Below are 20,028 nucleotides of genomic sequence, written 5' to 3'. Positions count from 1 at the left end.
TTTGAGATATGCAAAACTCAACTGGACAAGGACCTGAGCAACCTGATTTCACAGCATTTTAAGCTGCATTTCACAGCAGATTGGATTAGGTAATGTCCAGAGGTCTCTTCTGACCTTAATTATTTTATAAATTCATGATTAACAGCCATTAATAGCAACAGTCCTGAATATGAAGTTTTGAAGGATGCACAAAGAATGAGCTAATTATTTACTATACCTTTTTGAAAGTCTTGAACTCAATTTATTATTTACCAGTATGATGCATGGTGTTCTTTAAATCAGGGAGTTTTTCTTTTTCCCAGAGGGAATAAGAAACTATAATTTTACTTTAAGCACATGCCCAAATGTCATAGAAGTCAATGGGATTTTGAAAAGTTGCTTAATATGGGCATGTGATAGAGTTGTACCCTATGTTGGGGAAGCACTATTATTAACAGAAAAAGGCATTTCCTAGAGATTAGAAAGAGATTACATCTCTCAGTACCTCACCTTGGAAAGTCTTTTACCAATGCTCAAAAAAACAAGACCATTATAATGGAAAGTCTTCCCTTGGTGACCCTTGAAATCTTATTAGTAAATGGGAACTTTCTCTCCCTGGGGGCTTGATTCACTAGCAGCAATTGAGTGGTTCCTGCAGGGCTCATGGGGACAGAGACTAATTCTTGGGTTGCTACTAGTGTTATGAGTAAAAGGAAGAAAAAATGTACCAAGACTTTTGTCTATTTCCAACCAGATTCAAGAGATGATTCTCTGGAACAGAAAAAATTAAAACATTTTGCCTTGTAATTGAAAGGGAAAACTCATTTGTGCTATCATTAAGTAATAATTATGTTGCTTTCTAAGAAGGTTTCAGTAAGATAAACACTTCACAGATAACCAAATTTTCAGGGCTTCAGGCCAAGGTACTTATTGACTTAGAGGGTACTTAGTTCACTCCCACATACTAAAAAAAAATAATTACAGTAATTACGTTAAAAAACTGGTAACATTCTAAATTATTTAAGAGTGCGTTTCCAAAGTTTAACAGGATGATAATTACTTTTTTCAACTTTGGGGAAAAAAAATTAACCAGAGGAAAAAGGAAGATCCTGACCTATTGTTTGTGTCTCATTCTTATTTATTTATTTATTCCTGGCATGGCAATTTCATTTGAAATATACAAGGCATTTGAAGAGACAGACTGAATTCTAAGTATAAAAAAAAGATTTAAACTCCCTTAAAACAGTGATTGCAATAAAGACCCCAAAAGAGAGAGATTAGAGAAATGTCAGTGAGAACCTAGATAAAAATCAGACATAACTAAAAACTGTCACGATCTCAGAGAATGTCTCTTCTCTTCGTTCCAAAGTAGAACAAAATATTGCATTATGAAAATTCTTATATTTTTATGCATAATTAAAGTGTTTCCTCCTCTGCTTTACGTTGTTGAGCCTGTACCTGGAATGTCAGATTCTTTCCCTCTCCTCAGCCCAAGAAAGACCTGAACGTATTGGAGAGAGTCCAACGAAAGGCCTTGAAAACAATGAAGGGAGTGGAGCACCTCTCCTGTGATAAAGGGCTGAGAGAGCTGTGACTATTTAGCTTGGACAAGAAGAGTCCTAGAGGGATCTTATTAATGTCTACAAACGTCCGAAGGGAAGGTGATGGAGTGCTACTAGAGATTTTGTAGAGTTTCGTTCTCGGAGACCTTGAAAAGCCACCTGGACATGGGCCTGGGCAACCTGCTCTGGGAGTCCCTGTGTGAGCAGCAGGGCTGAATCTCTAGCAGTCCCTTCCTATCTCAAAAATCAATTTAATTTTTGTTACTTCTGTTACACTCTGATTTTTGTCTAGCTTCCCCATATTGTCATTGAGAGTGTAAACTAAGTCTTGTAACAAAGATCCTGCTTGCCTTCTCAAATCCAAAACTAATATGTTCTGGGAAGGATGAAACAAAGTATTTTGCTTGTATTTTATATGTCTGTTGGAATATGAATGTAATCCATATGGACATACAGAGATAGAAAAGGGATTAGACAATCACACTGACAGCAATTTCCTCAAAGGATCTAAGAAACCTGTAAACTACCCTTTTTCCTCCAGGATTTTATTAATCCTACTTGTGCTTATATTAAATACATTTGAAAATCAATTTAATCAGATTATTTCAGGTTATACTCAGTCTGAACTAAATTGTTTAGATTCACTACAAATTATAAAATTAAAAAAAAGAATGCTGATCTTAAGTGATGTTTGCTGTTCCAATTTTTTTTTTATTTCTGACCTGAAAAAATCAATTACATCCATAGTCAAATTTTATCCCCCTTCTCCTCTAACTTAATACTTCGGTTAATGGACTGTTGAGTCAGGAGGGACCACTGTGTTAATGCAATCTGACCACCTATGCAGCACCAACCATATGATTTCCTTGCACTAATTCCTGCCTGTACTTAGATACATCTTTATTAGTAAGGAAAAAAAAAAAAAAAAAAGATCTGAAAGAAAAAAAGCACCTAGTCCTAATTTGATTTTGTCATTTAAGGAACTCAAAACAATCCTGAAAAAATTAATTCATTCCAGGACTACTTTGNAAAAAAAAAAAAAAAAAAAAAAAAAAAAAAAAAAAAAGAAGCATATATATAATGAAAATACATTGATTTTGGATAATGAGTTTGTTTGCTGTTTTTCTTGTTTTGTTTTGCTTTGTTTTTCTTTTTCTGTTTTTTTTTTTTTTTTTTTCCCCCAATGAAGTTAATTTAGTTTGCTTTCCAGAACCATTAGCCCAATTTGACAAGTGTGCCCATTGTGGAGAAAAAAAAACTGTGCCTTCTCGCCTGAATTCTCTTCTGAGTCTCACAGTTTTGAGTTGTTATTTTTCCCATCACTATTTAGGCAAAAAATTTAAAGAATAGGTCTTTGTGGTTAAAATGCAGTTTCAGAGATAACTAAAACTGGAAGCTTTGTAACTGTCAGTTTATACCTTATTTACAGTGAATTTAGGCCAAGTGAATGTCTTCAGAGATGTAGCCACACAGTTTCTGGGACAGAGTATTTGTGCATAGCATTATACCACACTCCTCTCATTTGGAGGCAGCCCTGGCACCTCTGTGTGGGGTGCTGTTGTACCAGGTAGGCAGTTCTACACTGAGCTCTTCAGGGCAAGAACTGTGTTTTCATTATATGCATGTATGTATAACTGCCTTTCCCTGGGGCCTCTAGGTATTGCTGTGCTAGAAATAAATTATAATAATGAATAAGTGACCTGGACACATACAGTCCAGGAATCTCTGATGTATGCAAATCGTTTTCAGTGCAACGAGCTAACACTAAATCTAGACAATAAAGTTAACTTATAGTTCTATTCTGTGCATTTTAAATTTTATGCGAGCTTGTTATGCAGAGCATTTTGCCCCACCAGAAAGAAAGAAAATCTGAAATGATTGCATCCACCTGTTTATTATTAGCAAGGGCACAAGAAAATTCCTGAATGCTCCTGCTAAGTTGTGACAGAGGAATATTTTAATTGTAAACCCCACTGACAGAAACAGAGAAGGTTATTCTGTTCCAAATGGCCAGCCATATATTTGCAAACTATCTGCTCGTGAATTTTACAGCATGTACAGCTCAGAGACATTGGCCTATAATTATGCTACAGCTGAGCATATGTAAGGGATGGGATAAATAGTCAGCTGGGGCTGAGTACTACCTTAGATGGATGGGAGTGGGGCTGTGTTACAGCAGGGCTAAAGTTATGAGGGCATGGATGAGAAAGATGCATATTTGTTAGACCAAGTTTTGTTAGTGTAAGCATCCTTTTTGGTCAAGACACTGGCTTGCAGAATAAACTGTTTTAAAGCAGTGTTTCTAGTCATATGTACTAGTGATTTAGGGTTTAAAGGAGATAATCTGAATGGGAGATATTTCTCACCTAATTTTAGAAATTAAAACCCCATGCTTTCTGTTGTATGGATAGATGTTGAAAGTCCTATCATAATTTTTTTTTTTTTTTTTTTTCAGATTCTGGCATTTCTCTAGTGCACTGGCCTTCTCTCTATTTCTTTCCAAGAAAATACATGCTGAAGCAAAATCTCCCATTTTTCAGCTGAGCTGAGTTTAAGACCCAAATACAGGGTAAGCTGTTGGTAGATCCTCGTCTGTGTTCTGCAAACACAGGTAGGTCACTGCTGAACACACCACCCAGCATGGAGGACACCTTTTTTATGTGCTGTCGAAAGATAATCCAAGAGTATTTTTCCTTGATGCCTTTTGGGTAAGAAGTGTTGTTATATTGGTATTACTAGAAGTGGTAAATCATCCCAGTTCAAGTATCCCACCCTGATATGAGTACTTATTGTGTTAAAATCCTTGTATGTTCCTAAGAGCGTGCTAAACGGCTTTACAAGAAGTAGAAGGAAGAAAAAGCTAACAAAGAGAAAATAAGTAAGACTCACCTTCTCTGCCATATGGAAGCCATGCACTGGTCAGGAATAACTGTCCAGTGTTGAGTTTCTGGGGGTATAAGGTTTGTGACCTCAAAGAAGCACTGAAGAGAGTTTCATTTATCATAGCAGCACCTCCTCAGTACTTGTGCATCTGGCTTGTAGTGTTAAGAAGCAGGGAAGTATCCCATCAGTGCTTCAGCTGATAAAAAGAAGATTAAGAAAACTACAATTATTCATGTTTTGAATTCATACCTTAATGTTAACATTAGTAGTAAATGTGTGAAGGGAAAGCAGTTTGAGGAAACCTAGTAGTTAAATCTAGTAGTTAAACTCCCATAAAAGTTGAACATGCATTCAAACAAAGGGGCCAAGTTAAATACTTCATATTCTTTTGACGTAAGTGATCAGAAATACAAAACAAAATCTATGGCAGAAGGACAGTGTTACAGTGTAGCTGCTGTCTATGCTACTTTCTGGATAACTGCCACTCCTCTGAGTCAAAATTCACAAGTTTTTGGCTTCAAATATCAAACATCTTACTCTACGTCCTACTAATTAACTAAGCAGGGGGAGATACTTAATCTGTCAGCATTAAGATTTTACAGCTAGAAAAATAAAACTATACTAACAAACTGTGAAGGTAAATTCTGATGTTTTAAACAGCTTCAAAATATTAGTAATTGTTCTCCGGGGACCATGTTTGCTCTAGATTGCATGTGTGTGTACCTTTGTATTTTGCAGGAACAACAATGGGTTAAAAGCAATTTGAAATAGTGACTGAAGCTAGAAATCGTTTTAATAATAAATAGTGATGAAACATGCAGCTTACAATGATGATTAAATCTCAGCAGCAGCTCAAAGACGATTCAGAGCTTTTAAAAATAATTAAGTCTTGGGCCTTTGCATTGTTATCTGAAAGCGTATTTTTCTTTGCTGCTCAAAGTGTTTGTGGAAACTTCCTTTACTCCACGGATGTGTTATTTATATTCTTCTTCAATAGAGGCTGCTTTATGGCAGATATCATGTGAATCACTAAAGGGAAAGACATCAGTTCAGTTCCTCTGTCATTTTGAGGGTGGATCTCACAGTGAGATCTGGTGAGATCCAGCATGATTCAGGATTACTTCATTTTCCATTAGAAGAAAAGTTCAAGGGGTTCATTTGATGAGAGAATGAAGAGTAATATCTTGCATCCAAAATAATAAAGAGTTACCAGGCAGTAACATAGGGTACAGCGAGGAAACTGGTAATTCTTACCTCTTGAACAGAGCATCTTCTTTTCTCTCTGACAGCTCTATGTTAGAGTTCACCAAGATACTGTCTTGACTCCAGAAATTCCCTGCATTTTTAAATAAAGCATGCTGGATATTCGGATTATGTTTGTAGCCGTTATGGCGTTCAGATCTGACTAAAACATAACCAAGCCCTGATCAGAAATCTTGGAAATGAGAAAGCAAATCAACAGTTCTAGTGGACAGCCATGATTACTTGGCTTTGGAACCTCATGGATGGTGTTTAGGGGTCAGCTAGCAGAGTGGGGTGGTAGTGGATGAGGGAGGGATCCCAATAAACATTTTATCTCAGCCAGCCTAGCATGACATTTCCTTGGCTCAGCAAGCAGCCATTGGGGATTTATTTAACACCAGACAACTTGGCAGGGCTATGTATGATGGGACCTTCATCCACCTGTGTGCAGCTTAAAATGGGGATGAGGTTCTCTTGGCCAGTGTCCTCCAGTAATGGGATCTACATGCAATACTTTCAGGTTGTGTCTGTGCCATAAGTCAAATGGAACAAGGAGCAACATATAAGGAGACCTCTTATAAAAAGGGAGTACTCGTAAAGCCTGTGATAAGTCTGATGCATTTTGAAGACCTTTTCCAAATCACCCCAGTCTACAGTGTGGCAACAGGGCCAAGTCTGGCCTGTGTGAGGCTCATGTCCAGCTTGGAATGCAGATGATCTTGGTGCTTAGCTATAGCTGGGGAGAGTAGTGCATTTCTGTGCAAAAGCCCTCCACAAAGGCACTGCGGCCAGTGCAGGACATCCTTGAGCAAGAGGCTGGTTGGGACATTTACTGAAAGAATAGAGATAGGAACCGTGAGAAATGTGATGTGGGAACCAGCTGAGTAACTCGTGCACAGTGCTAGGGTTCTGGGAGGTCACATCATAACTGTGGCACTGACAAACAGCAATGATTACAGATACTTCAGCAAACTCCAGCAAAATAATAGGTTAAAAACAGGAATCAGAGTTTATTATGACCTTCTTCCCTGAGGTAAAGGTACTTCAACTGAAGAAAATGCAGTGGAAGAACAGTGGGCATTTGTGCTAATAGTGAGATAATTGTGCTCACTGTGAGAGTACTGCTGAAATTACTCCTCTATAACCACTCTTTTCAAAGATAAAGACTTTGTGATAAGGAGACAGGAAAACAAAAATTATTTTTCTGGCCAGAAACACCTGTAATTTATTCTTGGAATTACATAGATCGTGTTGCTGTTACAGCACTGAGTGAGGAGAGGGAAAACCCTGCTTAAGATCCCTGCACTTTTCCCATGTTCTCCCACAGTTTTCCTGCATTAGCTGAAATGGCAGCTTTGATGTACCAGATGTACAGGATCAGTTTTGATGATGGTTTTGCTTGAGCCAGATTTCCACTTCCCATGGCCAAGTCACAGACTTTTATCTTTCCAAGTGTTGTTAACTTAACTCCTCTCCCATTTTACACAGAACAATAACCCTAATGCTTTCTCCATTAGCATCCCATACACCCTCTGCCCTCACCTTTCTTCAGAGGAGACCCTCCTTGCCAGCTCTGTGAATCCTGCGTCAAGCAATCAGTCAGAGAGATGTGGGAAGAAGGGGATCATGATCGATCACCTCTGCTCACACTGAATAATGCAGTTTTCTGCAGAGCCCTCGGTACTATTTCTGACACAGAGCTCTTCCTACCTGTAGCTGTGTTGGCGTGGTCCTTCCTAGCAAAGCTTGGGTGGAGTTGAGCCACTAACACAGATTTAGTCCTCACAATGTTTGTTTCTGCCTGTTTGGGGTTAGCCCAAGTAAGCACCTCATCCTCACTACAGGTGAGCGGGGAAGGACATTGCTTGGCTGTTTTAGAAACAAATTGGTGTACCGATCAAGTTTCCCAAACAGTCAAAATTCCAATATTAAAGCTGCCTTTTCAGACCTTTAATTTTTATCTAATCATTTAATGTTGGCTCTCCCCTGCCTGAGGGCAACAGAGTTTCTGGAGAGGGAGAGGTGGGAGAGAGAATGGGACAAGAGACGCGTTTAGGGTTGTTGGGTGTACTGCATACGCTCAAGATCTGACTTCTCACTTGCTAAAAAGAAATGGGGGCTTCTCATCCGAGGGAGGCATCAGTCAAACGTGGTATTTGACAAATGAAAAGGAAGGATCTCTGCTTTGCGCGCTGCTAAGAGTGACTGTGGGAACAGTCTTGGTCGGAGTGCTCGCTGTCGAGGGGCGAGAAGCCCTGGCACCCACCTCTCCCGCCCCTTAGGCTGGTTTTGTGGTTTCAGGGGAGCGAAGCCAGCAGAGCGATCGCAGCGTGCCTGGCAGCGAGCAGCACCTTCGGAAATTTCCACTCGAGCGAGGCGCGGGGCCAGCAGATGGCACTGCGAGGTAGCCCAAGAGGTGGGAGCGGGCAGCTTTGCTGCGGCAGGTCGCTCCTCCGGCTCGGAGCCGCTCACCAACCGCGAGCTTTTTTATCATTATCGTTCTCTCCTCCCGCACCCCCCGAGATGAGAAATGCAGTAATCATCCCTGGTGGAAGTGAAAAGAAAAGAATTGGTTCATTCCTTCTCTGAGACAATGGCTGGGCCATGTAAAGGAGGATTTCTCCAGCGTCTCAGCTGGAGTTGTTGCATCTCCTTATTTATTTATTTACCGTATTTATTTCTTCTGGACTTGAACCTGTCTTCCTACCCGTTCTCTCTGCTTTCCTTGGTAGAAGAGTCTGGCACAACAAGTTTTTTTCTGCCATGCAGATCATGAGGGTTTTTCCCCCAGGTAGAGCGTGATGGAGAGTGTTCTCCATCGTCTGGGCTGCTTTGAAGAAGAGCAATCTCAGTCTCAACACCCATTTGTTGCACTAAGAAACACAAGTCTCTTTAGGAGACAAGCTGTAGCCCTAACATTACCACTGGCCTATGGTATGACTACATTCATTTCATTTTCCCATTTCCTTTTCCTTTTGGGTGAGTTTCTCTGCTAAGTTGCTCAAAGTAGAAGTTACTTGCACGCCACGAAGCGAAGCACCATAGAGAGCTGATCCTAGTGCACCTGGAGATAGCACCATCACAATAATTACTGTCCAGGTTAATCATCAACTTTCTGACTATTTATAATGCTTGTATTCTCCTTGAGATGTAGCACAGGGAAATGAGAATATGCAAACAGACTGCTTTTCTTTTCTTTTTCTTTTTCTTTCTTTCTTTCTTTCTTTTTTGCTTAGAAACCACGTAACATTTTTTCTTTCTTCTGTTTTTTTTTTTTTTTACATTACCACGTATGTAGATAAATTCATCATTTTGCTAAATGGGCTTTAAAAAAAATGCTCTTGCAGTGTGTCTCTAGGCGAAACAAGCCATGCCAGCATATAATGAGATTTGCAGAGTTTTCAGAGCTGCAGGATGCTGTCAGAATGAGCAGCTCTGGTCTGTAGCACTGCTTTGTGCACGGAGAGGAGGTTTCATCACCGTTCCCATGTGGAGCCTGAAGCTCAGAGCCAGCAGTCTATCAGCTGTCCGTATGAGATCCCCTGGCACTGCTGCATTGCTTGATTTTGATGGGTTTTAAGGCTGTTTTGGCCCAACAAATGCCGTGCAATAGATCACAATGATTTCAGGCTCCCAGAGTCTCTGGTACAATGGTGTGACTCCTTCCTTTGATAAATAATGAAAGCCCCAGACGCTCATTTATGGTAAACATATTGCATAAGGGAAAAGGGGGGATTAGCTATAGATTGCCAGGGTTACTCATTCTGTATTTATGAGCAACAGAGGAAAGGTAACTGAGAGGGGAGGTGATAGGGAAAGAATAGTAGGTGTCTTCAGTGCTGTGAAAGATCACTATGCCCAGCACCAGCCCTGTTCTGTAGGGAGCAAAGTTCATGGGCCTGAGATATGGATGTATTATCCCAGCTTTATGCATTGTTAACTCAATAAGGAAGTCAGCCCTGGGTGAGCAGGAACTTACAATGGTGGCATCCCTCAGCAAGTTGGAAATCAATGAAAAGAATTCTGTATTCCTTAGCTTGGTGTTACACCTTGAAAGTGGTGGGAAAAAAAAAAAGAACAACAGCAACAAAAAAAAACCCTGTTTGCATAAGGAAAGAAACTCTTAGGCTGTACTTATACGATCTCATACTCCTTTGGTATTTTGTGCCATTTCCACAGGTCTTGCTCTGGTTAGCATATTTAAACACACATTTTCAAGGTTAGTTTGACATCAGCACATTTACTGCTAATAGCATGAGATCGTTCAGCTCAGCGTGCCTGGCTACCGCTCAGTGTCCCAAATTGTTGTACAGTTCACTCATATAATCTCCTGGCAGTCAGATCTATCGAGCATGTTATTGCTAATAGAGCGATATTTGCACTTTCCCTGGGGAACCTGAAGTCCTCAGACTGCCAACTGCCAATGTGTGTGGCCTGAGCATTACAAGATGTCAATCAAGGTCCTCTCAATAACTTCAACAGAGTTATAGAGAGGTTTTTGTGTTCTGGGCATTTGAACCGCTGTCCCTAGTCCATCAGTTCAGTTTATTTCCTCCGTGGTTTTCACTAACATTATTAAGATTAAAGCATTTTATTAGGGTAAAAACAAGCAACTCTACTCCTTTCCAATCCTGGCTGGTTCAAATGCCTCCCAGAAAATAAAGACAATATTCTGGGGGTTCTGTCTAATATTTCTGTTGATACTCTCACTACCATCTTCAGATTACGAGTCTTTTTTTACAGTATTTAATACGGATAGCCTCAAAGTTTCTGACTGTTATTATTTCATAGTTGGCAGAACTAAGCTACAATAAAATTGAAGGTTTTTTTAAACAAAAGAATGTGTTAATAATACTAGTAGGAACAGAACAGATAGAGAAGCCCTTGTGTCTTTGTTTGCTGCTGTACACAATTAGCAATTTCCTCTTACAGTATGAGTGTCTCCCAGCAGTGTCTGAACGCTGGCAGGAAAATAATAATTTAAATGTACATATATACATATACATACTAGCACTCTGTTTTAATGGAGCATTAAAATAATGCTGTGTTAAGTTGCAATGCACTTCATGTGGAAGCAGCATCCATGTAAATATCAGCTCGAGGTATTATAATCTGCACAACTGCAATAAATAGCAGATGGTTATACAATGATGGGATGCGAAAAAGTATTTATCACATCTTCCAAGGGTACTGCCACTCCTATTTGTTTTCAGGGTGAATGCTAAGTTTGATGCCTGGCCTCTGGTACAAAGCCTTTCTAAACATGCAGTGGTATTACAGATCATGCAGAGGGTTGAGTGAGAATGACCTGGTCCTGACACAATCAGCCAGGTTTCACAAACTAATACTGCTTTGGGCTTAGAGCAGGTTTGTGCTGGCACTGTGTTACGGCTTTTTGTGTCAGCTCAGAGGGATTGTGGATGAATTGCTGAGTAATATCCTTAACACTCTTTATAGCTCTCCTGCTAAGTGGAATTTTCAAAAAGGGGCCTCCTGGAGGAGAAGGAATGTTAAGCTGGATCTTACAGATCTGTATCTTTCCTCCTTGTCCGCATGCCTGAACCCATGGACATGTCTGCTCATAAGACATGAGACTTCAAAACCAGACTGCTAAAGAAAAGGAGAGGCTCAAATCAAATTGTTGGTTTGAATCTTCAAGACTTCTGTAATGTTTTTCTATTCTCTCATCAAATGCAATGATTTTTTTTCTCTCTCTCCTTCTACCTTAACTATTTTTTCATTGCTAGTTCAGTCTCTTAACCTCTCCTTCTATGTGTCTGCCTCTGTTCTTACCATTTTGTTTCCATCCCATGATCTATTTGACTTCCTTGCTCACTTCATCATCTCCACATGTGTTATCAGCAAGGCTTATGGATTTCTGACTGTTTAGTGACCTGTGTCATTTTAGTGCTCTAGTTTCTCAGTACTGTCTATCCAGGTGTTGGCAAATGTGTGCTTTTTGGTCTGTGCTATTCAAGAAATGATGTGAACTCGAGTCAAGCTCAGCGTAGAGACTGATGAAATAATTCCTAGTTTCCCATTTTAGGCCCTTCTGAATGAGACATGTTGATGGCCCTTATGACTAGGCAAAGTTATTCAGAAGCTTCACTGAATCTCCCTGTTTATAACTAAACATAAGTACTGAATACATGAATGCATATCTAAAGGAAAGACAGAGACAGTATATATCAAGTATATTTATCTGTTAATCTATATTATATAGTATATGTACTATATTATATATATTTATAATGTATGTATATATATAATATATATATATACAAATATGTAGTCTGGGAAGGAAACAAGTTTTGAGAAAAAAATAAGATTGGTTCAAGTCACATCCATTGCTATCCATTCTGAAGCAAATACCTCTCTGCGAGATCCTCAGTCCTTAGCTCACACCAGTCTCAGTCTCATAGCCTCAGCTTCTCTCCAGCTACTAATAAAACCAAGTTCCCAAGGGAAAGGAACCTGCTCTGAAGTAGTTACTAAAGATGTTTCAGTAAGGAGCTTTCACCTTTGCGAAGCAAGCCTCAGCTCAGCACTACAGGAAGTCATGAATTCTGTGACCTCAGCTGTGGGTCTTTCTTGACCTTTACTAGACACGCCTGGCAGCTAGCTGCCCAAGTTCACTTTTCACTCACGTTGACTGTTATTTCTGTGTGGTCTTCACAAAATGCATGGAATCAAAACTCCAATCTGATCAAATCAATAAAGAATGGTGAGAAAACCATCCCAATGGGTGATCAGGAGAAATCAAGCTTTCCTTACTGTTCATTCACTCACCTTTTGAGTGATCCTGACCAACGTGCTGCTTCTGTTCACACCAGTGTTACCATATATAAGACATTATTTCCCCATCATGTGAGGTCACTCGAGACTTCTGTGTGAAAGCACACATGTTAAGAGCCTTTGGGCACTCAGGGAATACATAAAACCCTTGCAGAAAGAAGTTTTAGTCTTTTGAGGAAGTATGCTGCACAAAGGGAGGAAAGAGTTAAAGTCTGCTGCTTCCTTTTAGCATGATGGTAGGCGAGCCAACCTCATTGTGTGTGCAGAGCAGCTATAGCAGCCCAGAGTGCTTCACCAATTAGTTACAGCTCACATTTCCCCTGTTTCATAAATCATGGGTTTATAAGGCCTGGTTGCAATACTGGCTGTATGTGGTTAAGACATTTTTATTGGAGGGGGGGGGATGTGGGAGGAAGAAAACGAAAGAATAAAGTGTGCTTATAGCATTCTTTTTTTTTTTTTTCTGATGTACACTGAAAAAGGAAGTAAGTTATTCTCAATACACAGAAGCTGAATAATTACCTCTGTTTCTTAAGGCAGTGTTATCATATTTAATGTATTTTTTCATTAAGCGTATCAGACAGAGACCAATGAATGTAGAAGAGTTCTCTCTTCCCTCCTAGCACTGAGTGCTAATGGTGCTGAATTGCTGTGATGCTGCACATCTCTCAGAAGGTAACAAACGCTGTGCAGTCCATTAGAGGCCTAGGAAGAGAGCCCAATTTTGAGCCCTGGTGAACTGAAAGATATGCAGCTACAAATCTACCATTAGTGTGGATTTTTGGGGGACTCTTTTCTGAGTCCCCAACTAACATCATTCAAGCAGGAGACAGGAAGACTGATATCTCTTCCTTTGAAGGTTGTTTATAGTACAAACACTCGCACGCACACAGATTTACTGCAATTATAACTGTAAATGTTGAAAAAATAAAGTTATGCACATATGAGAGTCAGCAGGCTCAGTGAGGCGAGTGTGATTTTGTGACTGTCATTTTTTACCAAGTGTCACTATCACACATGCTGGCTGTACCTACCAGCTGATTGCAATGTAAATATGGAGTCATTCAACTAAAACCTCTTTCTGACACTTTTTCAATGCCTAAAAATGTCTCAAGCTTCTGTATGCCATCATGGAACATAATATTATAATTCAGTGTCAAAAGAAAAAAGATAGCTTTTGTTTGATATTCATGCCTTCCTTCCCATTTCTCCATTAATGGACCAGAATTAACTTTTAGTTAGTATCTCTTTTATTTTTATGGAAAGAAAATAAATCAACTCTACTGCACCAAGTCTTTGTAGTAGAATTTATCCTGGAAATAAACACAATACCACTGAGGTAGATACATTTGAATCATTCACTCCAGTCAAATAGGAAAAAATGATCATTTCTGAAGTATGGTTCATTCAAGCTTTCTGTCTACATTTATTCATATGAAATCCCATCAGAAAGATGTAACAAAGAGAGGGTTTCTGAAAGAGCACGAATTTATGGGTGTGTATGTTCCTTCTAATTGGCCAAATTGAAAAGTGGCCTTCTGTCTCTGGAAATATTAAGTCTCATAAAAATAAAATATAAGTTAATTTTAATTCAACTATATCATTAAATGTAGTGAATAACTCATTTGCTTTGAAAAGTCCCTGGAATAGAAATATGAAAAAAATCAATGTGCATTTCCAACAGTGTTACTCACAGGGCTTAGGTTAATGACTAGATTAAGAAGTCCTGGATCCACTATTTCAGTAGAGCAATTATAGCTTCTATAAACAGAGGGTGTCTTGAGGTTTATTAAGTAAATATCATATCAAAAAGAGGGTGAAGAGAAACTTCATTCTTCGGCACAAAATATTCCAAGGGACTCCCACTGAAATAATTTAGAATAGTTCATGAAAATTAAGAAAGATTGCACAGACGTAGGTTTCCCTTGAGATGTAAGCTGTCTCCATGCATCATCTTGGCATTTGTAACCGCTCCTGAAGTATGAAGTAGTCCTGGGATTATTCAGCCATTGTGTTTAAATAACTGGGTTATGTAGTTTACAGTTATGTTTTGTAGTAAGATTGAGAACAAATGCTGCCATTTCCTGGTTTGTCGAATTTAACTTTGCTTTTGCTTTGGCTGAGGGGTCCCTGGTGAAAACAACATGCAGTTTAATTGTGCTGCATTTGTAAAGCAGACAGCTTTGGTTAAATACATACAAGCTATAAGTAAACTGATGTGGAAGCTAGCATACATATTTTACCCCACTTAAATTACATTTAACCTTTATCTGCCAGGCTTCAGTGGCCTGCAGACACTCTGCTGGCACTCTGCAGGTATATTTTATGCCCTGCATTCATCCATATTTCCATAGTTATTTATCCTAGCTGGGCTATATCTATGTATTCAGGTTTTCTCTGTCAAGACAAATTGTACCTGCTTTGTCTTTGTCTTTTCTATCATTGTCATTTTCTTACAGCTTATGAAATGCCTTGTTCTGTACTAAATAAAAGGCTCAAGCTGATCCCTGCTATAATTATCTTTTATTGGTTTTCCATGGACAGGTCTAGCCATCTTGATTCTGTTGTGTAAGTATACTTGATAGCTTACATGTCAAATAACATTACTCATGCTAATTGAAGGCAGTTTGACTTTGATATTACCAGGAAATTGAAACTAAAGACAATCAAACAAAGCTTTAAAGTCCTCCCCACCAAAAAATCCCACAGCACACTGAACAGTGAAAAGAAGTTATCAATTTTAGGTCCATTGAAGATACTCTGTTAAATGGAAAAATCTAAGCATTTTGAAACAATGACCAATATGTATGTGAGTTAAACATCTGGAGAGAATACATAAAAAGAAACTCATTTAGAGGGAAAGGAATCCCCTATAGAAAGTGTAGTAGTCATAAGAACAGACTGTACTCTAACTCATGGTGAGGAAGGGAAACATTAGCACATTAATTTTAAGAGTCTCAATCTCGCTTTTATTTATATTTAATCTTTTAATCCTCAAATAATTAGTCATTACTAGTATTTAACAACTGGTTTGCTAATTGGGTATCCCTAGATGGAACTGAAGGCAGTTAAACCCTTCTAAACTGATCATTAACTGCAGTAATGATCAAATTCTTTGGGATTATTACTATTATAAACTATAATTAACAGTTTATAACAGCTATATTTTATTTTGTATTTTGTTTCCTCTAAAGAAAACATTCTGCAGTACTGCTGTGAAGCTCCAGTTAAAGGTCTTGCTTTTAGAAACACCATAGTGACAGTATCCATTTCCTCCAGTTAGAGGGGAAATATTTAAATGTGTGCCTAAAACAACCTCTATAGTAGGTGTTGTTTTGTCAGATGCTGGCTGAAGAAGGCATCAGGGATGTCACCGAGCCACTGGAAAACAAAACAAAACATCTGGGAAGATGAGGAGTGAATGAAATTTTAACTGATATTCTATAATTTCACAGGTAATCTTGTAGATTGGTCAAGTCCCATTTTTTTCTTTTTTTTTTTTTCATTTTTGTACCTTTTCATGGCACAAATAACTTATCTTGCAGTTTATCAGGGAGCACTGATCGTACTACTTTCAATACCAAATCATAAGATCCCTCCTTTGTCAGTAGATGTAAACTCCTTTTATGGGAACAGAGAGGCTATGTAACACACTCAGCTCACCTGACCAGCTAAGATAGCTCCTTTTTAGTTTTAAACCAGCTTGAGTATCCCTGTTCTTAATACAGTGTGCATTGTCAGAAATGTATGAGTAGATAACCATCCACACAGAAAATCAAAGTAGATACATGTATTTCAGGAATGAATCTCTATGGGTGAGTGACCTGCAAACCTAACAGGAAAGAATTGTTAATCAAAAATATTTCACTCTCTCTTGTTCGGTTTTCCAGTCGTATTCACAACTCAGTGCCACTATTTGCTGGATTATCTTCCTGATGTTCCTTGTAGTCTAGCTGTATTTAAATACTTCAAGTCACGTTTAAATACATCATGTTACAACGATGGTTATTCCTTAAATTTATCTTCAGTGCTTTGACCGAAGCATCTGAGCTCTTAAAAATTTATCAGCTCCTTAACATATTCTTTCACATTTTCTCTAGCAGAAAAGGAATCACTGACAAAATGACAATCTATTTGTGCCTCTCTTCTCCTTTTCATATTCCAGATACTGTGTTCACAGGCTTAGTGATCATAAACTATTCCTTTATTTACCAACTGATTTTATTTTTTAATTCAAGAGGAAGTACATCTACTTTTCACTTCTGAGGTGGAACTTCCATTAATCAACATAGGCTCAATTCCTCTGTGTTATCAAGGATGAGAATTAAGCTGTCTTGCTCTGTGATTCACCTTTCTTACTCCTCCCTAATCCCTCACATTTTCCTGTGTGTGTCTGGTACTTTGTAAAGGTTATATCTAGGAGCTATATGGATTTGTTTGAAGGTCTCTAGACCCTTCTCTTATCCATTTACCAGGACTTATCTCTCTGCAAACTTAGTGACCTAACCTTAGCCAAAATGGAAATATAAATCACTCGCTTTCTCCCAGGTAGTCATATCTAAGCGTAGTGGACTCTGGACTGTGACAAATGTGTTCAAGCAGTGCAGAAACAACTGAAACAAGAATTGTCTTATTACAGGAATATAAAAAACACTTAGTTGCACTCATTAGCAGAAATCATGAACAGAAAGAGGGGAAAACTAAGAGAACAGACTAGGAATGGGATTTCTTTTCATGGCAAAAATCTTGGTAGCTTCTTGGGTAATTCAGGTGATAAAATATATTAAATAGGGATACAAAGTAGGTGTAAAGTAGACTTCCTATGGTGAGTAGAGAACAAGAAGGAACAGAGATGGCAGTATAATTCAGTGGATAATCTTAAGTATATGAGTGACCAAATTGATTTCAGGTATGTACTCTAGGACCTCACACTAATGGTACAGCTGGAACATGGATAGGAGTTTTGCATAGATAGAGACAGAATCAGTCCTGAAACGCGAAGGTGCCAGAAGTGATCCACAAGAGATCTGAAGATGTATGATAGCCTCTGATATAAAAGAGGTTGCTAGAGTTCTTCCCACATTTAATCTGCATTATAACAAAGAAGAATAAGACTGCCTGTAGAAACCAGATAAAAATGTCTTCAAGAATATAGTGTAGTACTAGCCATGTTTGAGCACATGGTTGTCCAACCTTTTGGCTTCCCTGCATTTAAGTGAACAGGAATTGTTTGGGGCGGCGTATAAAATATATGTAATAAATTTAATGTATGTAAATAACAAAACTGTTGTTTTTTTTTTTTTAATGTATTTTGTACTAAAACATAAAGATCAGCAACAAAAGCATGGGATTTTTTAGTGGGATGATTGACACTTTTTTGTGAGACTAATGCATCAGGCTAGTTCAATGGCAGTGGTTGCCATTCCGCCATTCCTAGTGAATTCTCTAGGTGTTTGTCAGAGATTTTTGATGAAATATCACTATTCCTGTGCTTCATTTCAAACAGTGATTGAAACATAGCACAGATAAGGTGATTTTGATGCATGTTTATCTTAAATGAGCGGTCAAATCCATGAAAAATGCTAAATCTGTGAGACATTTTTAATCTGCATGTTCTGGCACAAATTTTCCTTTTGATTGCATAAAGGACTTGATCTCACTTTGCAAATCATACAGTCTTTTTAGTATTTTACTCTGAATTAGCCACCTTCCCTCAGAAAAGTAAGTGATGACCCCATAATCATCATCCATCCTTTCAAGAAACTCCTAGAATTGGTGGATTCAGTCCCTTGAACTTTATGAAACTCAGCTTTGATGATGATTTGCATGAAATTATCTATTTTTAAGGCATTTGCACTTACATTTTCTTGATGTTTGATGCAGTAATACTTCATCAAACATGAGTTGGTTGTGGTAATTGCATCATCTTCTATTAATCTGATAAGTTCCTTTTTTTAACCAACCATCACTGGGGCACTGTCAACAGCTATACCAGATATGTTGACGAAGGTTATAATGTATTTTTGTTACTGCTTCAGACAAATCAAAAGATTTAATGTGTCTTTCAATGGCACCAAAGAAGCCATTTTTTCAGTGACATTACATTCATTATCAGTTCCTCTAAAGAAAATGGCAACTTGGGCCATACCTGTGGTGTCAGTATTTTCATCTGTCGCCAAAGCATAAAATGTGAAAATAGCAGCTTTAGTCTCCACATTTTTTTGGACAGATTTTCCCGTTTCTTCAGTTTGCCTGGTTATAGTCTGGTAACACAAACTGATTTTGGAAAAATCTGTTTTTTTAAACAGGACACGTTATATCTGCCATGCTTTCCATACATTGCTTAATAAACTCATAATCAATGGTTTTGATGCTTTTGCATTCAGATTTACTACTGCATAACTAGTTTTTATATCAGAGTCCATTTCAGTTTTAACTTTTTTTAAAAGATCTTATTGAGGTGACAGACTTTTTTCAGTTCCACTCTTTTGTCTCTATGAAGCATTCCTTGATACGCATTGAATTTGGCATCATGTTTCTGCATATTATGTCTTTTCAAATTGTAATCTTTGAAAACTGACACAATTTCCTTGCAAATTAAGCGTAGTATCATATTATTTGACAGCACTGTCTGCAAGAGCAGCCTCCATGATGTGGCAGCATGGTGTGGGCTGCACTGTGAGCTGTGCTGGGCTGCATGTAGCCCACGGCTTGTGGGTTGGACATGCCTGTTCTAAGGCATACTGTAGCCCTCAGGTTGCTGAGCCATTCATGCTTAATCAACTTACCTGCCTGCAGAACAACCCAAAAGGAGAATCAACTGGTCCATTAAAAATCAGTTAGCTAATTGGGAAAATTATTCAAATGTATATGGATGAACTAAAGAAGAGGATTCTGAGTTCTAGAACAGAACTTGTACTACTACTAGCTACTTGTTGTAGCTTGGAGACTGTCTCTGACCTCAAAGGTCATTTAGTGTTGCATGGCTTGGCAGTGATAGTACGGATGCCTGTGGCTTCTCCAGAAACAGCATGTGGGGGAATAGTGAAGACTGTCAGAGAGTTAATGCTATCAAAGGGTAATAACTGTCCAACTACAGTTTTAACCTAAACTGCCAGGATCTTAACTACAAACACTGAGTACTACACTGATTTTCATGAATGTATTAACGTGTTCAGCATAAGCTGATGCAGTTATTTCAGACAGGGGGACACACAGTGAGATGTTGCCATTCCATCTGTTGTGAAATCCCAAACCAGCTGCAGAGCACCAGAGGTGTCAGAGGTAGATCAGGCCAGCTCAGCTGTCTTCCCCCTGGAGTCAGAATTCTGTGCTTTGATTCTTGGGTACAGCATAAAATCTATGCCAAAAAGCGAATTTGCATCAGGTAAGAATCTGCCAATCTGTCCAAATACAAGCAGAATGAAAATGATGTTACATTTGTTTACAGAGGGGCTACATCTACAGAAATAGTCTATCTGTTGTGATGGAACCACTGATTTCTGTGGGCATGTTTCTGACTTTATTGCTGCAAACAGCAAAAGCTGCTTGTTTGGAGGATAAGAGA

Source organism: Numida meleagris, chromosome Z (assembly GCF_002078875.1).
Source record: "Numida meleagris isolate 19003 breed g44 Domestic line chromosome Z, NumMel1.0, whole genome shotgun sequence".
In the NCBI taxonomy this organism is placed as follows: Eukaryota; Metazoa; Chordata; class Aves; order Galliformes; family Numididae; genus Numida; species Numida meleagris.
The sequence above is the reverse complement of the archived record's forward strand: the minus strand, read 5'-3'. Positions refer to the sequence as shown.